The sequence below is a fragment of the Elephantulus edwardii genome, unplaced genomic scaffold (genome assembly GCF_000299155.1).
Source record: "Elephantulus edwardii isolate Elephantulus edwardi_28Jun2011 unplaced genomic scaffold, EleEdw1.0 scaffold00028, whole genome shotgun sequence".
Lineage (NCBI taxonomy): Eukaryota > Metazoa > Chordata > Mammalia > Macroscelidea > Macroscelididae > Elephantulus > Elephantulus edwardii.
This window is the reverse complement of record NW_006399778.1, coordinates 7066841-7070794: the sequence shown is the minus strand read 5'-3', so window position 1 is coordinate 7070794 and position 3954 is coordinate 7066841. Positions and strand designations below refer to the sequence as shown.

At 41.8% G+C, this 3954-nt stretch overlaps 1 pseudogene; it reads left to right on the top strand.

Moving 5' to 3' along the window:
• Window positions 1-3316: 3316 nt before the first annotated feature.
• LOC102871566 lies at window positions 3317-3696 on the top strand (annotated as a pseudogene).
• Window positions 3697-3954: the final 258 nt, after the last annotated feature.

Genomic DNA, 3954 nt, shown 5'->3' with positions numbered 1-3954 from the left:
AGATGAGGGAGAAAACTGTTTAAAAGGGATATGTGATTAGGTATTTTTGTCATGACAGGAGTCTAGAGCAAAGGCTACATGGTGGAGTGGACCTGGGGGAGGGTTTGTAAAACAATGAAAGAATTTTTCTTTTACTTTTCCAAGAGGGTAGTGTACTCGGGGGAGGGTTGTGAGGGGAGAAAAGTGCAACAATGAATTAATAGAAATCTAAAGTCTCTGTACATTTTTACTGAAATTAATAATAAATTTAAATCAAGAAAAAAGGTCGTTATGAAGACAGAAGAGAAAAGAAAAATTAAAATGGTTAAGTGCTAGTTATGTAATAAAGATGTCAGTGGTTAAAGCTAAGAAAAAAAAAAGAATAAGTGTAAAGCACTGAACACCAATGATCAAGGACAGATGAGTTGTGAGATGACATCAAGGCTATGACCCATGAAGCGACCACAACCTCATTACAAAGACAGAGGAGAGAAAAAAAATAAAACAACCAAAAACAAACCTGGAAATGGATGTCAGAAGAGATTCTGAATATTGCACTAAAATTGAGAAGCCAAAACAGAGAGAAAACAAGCCAAAGTAAAAGAGCTGAACAGAAGATTTCAAAGGGCAGATTTCAAAGCAAAGTGCTATAATGAAATGTGCAGAGAGCTGGAATTGGAGGAGAACAAGGGAAGAATTCGCTCTGCATTTCTCAAGCTGAGAGACGAGAAGAGCAAATAGGATCCAATTTGTTAGCTTAAATGTATTGAACTTTATGTTACATTTCAAATTTCCTAAACTTTCGTTGTTTAAATTCTTGTTGCACATTTTCTTCCCTCCTCCTCCCCAACCCACCCCGTAATGTAGCCCTTGTTCTCCATTGTTGTCAGACTTGTAGTGCCTAATCAGATATTCCTTTCAGACTCATCTGTTTTAGTAGTGCTCATTATCTATCTACACTTTTCCTGTTCTCTCCCCTGTATCTGTCCCTATTTTATAACAGCAGAGTTATACATCATTTGGCCTTTGCAACTGAGATATTCCACTTAGCATAACGTCCTCCAGGCTCCCCTATGTTTTGTAATGTTTTACAAGCTCATTGTTTTTCAATGCTACATAATATTCCATTGTGTGAATGTGCCAGTTTTTCTGTCCATTTGTTTGTTGATGGGTGCTTGGAGTGCTTCCATCTTTTTGCTATTGTGAATAACACAGCAATAAACATGAATGTGCATACATCTGTTTGAGTTGTGGCTCTGGTTTCTTTGGGGTATATTCCCAGGAGTGTAGTTGATGGGTCAAATGTTATCTATTCCCATCTTTTTGAGAAAGCATCAGACTTCCTTCCATAGTGGTTGTACCATTTTACATTCCCACCAGCAGTGAATAAGAATTCTAATCTCTCCACAACCTCGCCAGCATTTGTGGTTTGTTACCCTGCTGAACTTTGCTATTGTTACTGGGGTGAGATAATATCTCATAGTTGTTTTATTTGCATCTCTCTGAGTGCTAGAGATTTTGAACATTTCTTCATGTGTTTGTTTGACATCTGAATGTCTTTTTTGATGAAGTGTCTATTCATATCTTGTGCCCATTTTGTGATTGGGTTGTTAACATTTTTGTTGTTGAGGTGCTGAAGTATCCATCATTTCTGAACCACCTTTATGATTTTTACTTTCCTTTGAGTTTCTACCTGTAAATATCCACTCTCCCACTCACCTGTCCAATTGTCATACTGCAATGTTTTTTGTTGTTTTTTTACCTGTTGCTGTGATTCTGAAAGTTAGGTTGCAAGTATTTCAAACACTAACGGGGTGGAAAGCTTGCAGCAGAGCTTCCAGACTAAGACAGAGAGCAGTAGACCTGACCATCCACATTTGGAATAACAGGCCTGTGAAAACCTAGATTGGTCCAGAGAAACGTTGCCTGGTATAGCGCTAGGAGACGGGCTTCCCAGATTGGAAGGCACTTGGAATATAACTGGAGAAGAGCTGCCTTCCAGTGGTGGTGGTGTGTCAAGGTGGAACCAACCCGTAACTGACCCTCCAGCAGGTTTTCAGAGGCAGTTAATTGCACCGGAATAGCTAGCCCGTCCTTCTCCACAGCATAGCTGGTGGATTTGAATCATGTGGCTTCAGGACTTCAGTGCAGTTTCTCACCACTATGGATTGGTGGCCACCAGAGATCCCTCCTCAAAGTATATTGTTGTTGTTGTGTACCGTTAAGTTGGAACAGACACATAACTGACCCTCAGAGGCACACGGGAGGAAATTGCCCATCCTTCTCTCATGGAACAGCTGGTGGATTCAAACCACGTGCCTTTGGGATGGCAGCACAGCCTCCTGCCACCTATGCCACCAGAGCTCCTTTCTCAAAGTATGATCTGCCTTAATAATGTAGCAGTAAAGCTTGTAGCATTTAAAGAACCCTAATTTACTGATGTGACAAGGCTCAAAATGAGGAAAAACAGCAGCACTCATTAATAACTAGAACATTGAATAAAAAAGCATGAATGTAAGAAAATTGGAAGTTGTCAAAGGTGAAATGGAATACATCAAGATCTATGTCTCCTAGGAATTAGTTGAAATGGACTGGTATTTGTCACTTTGAATTGGACAGTCATATGGCTTACTATGCCAGGAATGACAAATTTAAGAGGAGTGGTGTAAAATTCCTCATCAGAAAGAACATTTCAAGATCTGTCCTGATATACAATGTTGTTGCTGTTGTTGCTAGGATAATATACATATGCATATAAGAAATACCTGTTAACATGACTATTATTCCATTATATACACTAACTGCTAGATGAAGAAATAGAGGATTTCTGTCACCCTTTACAGTTTGAAATTGATCAAGCATGCAATCAAGAGTAATTAATAATTGATTGTGGTGCAAAAATTGGAAACAAAGAAGAAAAATGATTGGTATTTGGAAGATAATGGCCTTGCTGATGGAAATGAGACCAAAAATTGCATGATAGAATTTTGTAGTATTCATGACTCATTGCATTCATTGCAGATGCAGGTCTTTTAAAAACTTAAATGGTGAGGAACCTATCTGGGCAGTCCTGTTTCTGCTGGATGTGTGCACCAGTCTGCAGGGTGGCCTGGCCTTTTCCCCTCGCCCAGACCACCCAAATGGGGCTCTCTGGGACCTGCCCCATTTGGCCTGGCCCAACCTGCCCAAGTCCCACAAGCTCTGCAGGCAGGTAAGGGGGGCGATACGGACCCTGCCTCCTGCCCCCCTCGCCTGCGATGGATGCAGCAGTTGGCAGTGCCACCCAGCTCTCCCCGAAGTCAGCTCGGGTCTCACAGAGGCTGGGCGACACTCCATAATGGGAGACAAGCCAATCTGGGAATAGAATGGATCCTGCTTTATTCAACATTACTATCAGTTGTTTGATAAGGACAAAGTCCAATTGGGTGCAATTTACATTGACATGTCATGCCTTATATGGAAGGACAACAGTTCCAGGGGAAAGCCACCATTGTGGAGAAATTGTTTGGCCTTTCATTTCAGAAAATCCAGCACAGCATCACTTTACAGGACCATCAGCCCAACCTGATAATGTATCTTCAGCCTGGTTGTGGGCCAGCTCAAGGCAGATGAAGACGCCATCAAGGGCTTTAACCAGGCATTCCTATTAGAGACATCTGAGCTGCTTGGCTTTGCACCAATGACATGTCCAGGCTTTCTCTGCACAACTTGGGCTGACCTCGTCCCAGCCAGGCATTAATACTGTTTCCTCCCTCCTTTTCCAGGTACTATTCACATTCCTCCAGATGCTCCAAATATCAGACACAAACAAGCAGGGCCGAGGTGGGAGTGGGTGTGGTGTGCTGCTGCCACGGAGGTGTTAACAGTGTGTGATATTTGGACACTGGACTGACTAGTTGCATCTGGCAGAAGTTTGTGTCGTACCAGCGCATGCCTGGAAAGACTGATGTAATGCAAAAGGTTGTCTTTTTCTTC